The sequence below is a fragment of the Penaeus monodon genome, chromosome 32 (genome assembly GCF_015228065.2).
Source record: "Penaeus monodon isolate SGIC_2016 chromosome 32, NSTDA_Pmon_1, whole genome shotgun sequence".
NCBI classification, from domain to species: domain Eukaryota; kingdom Metazoa; phylum Arthropoda; class Malacostraca; order Decapoda; family Penaeidae; genus Penaeus; species Penaeus monodon.
The window spans coordinates 28,627,537-28,627,772 of record NC_051417.1 but is presented as its reverse complement, the minus strand read 5'-3'; positions in this window follow the sequence as shown (position 1 = coordinate 28,627,772).

Here is a 236-nt window from a genome sequence, read left to right as displayed (position 1 = left end):
TACACATTACATTTATTTGAGGAAAATGCGTTATCATTTTATGCAATCTGGCCGAATTAGAACTGTGATAGGTACAGAATTTGCAGTTTGAATCTGCAATTTCTCCACAGATAATTAGGTAAACTGAGGTGTTGCTCTTTAGGTAAACAGTTTAAAAAATGGATATACACAATTGAGTACGTCTATGTCTGTCCCTCCTACCAAATCGCTTTTCACCCGGACTCCCTCCAAATGCA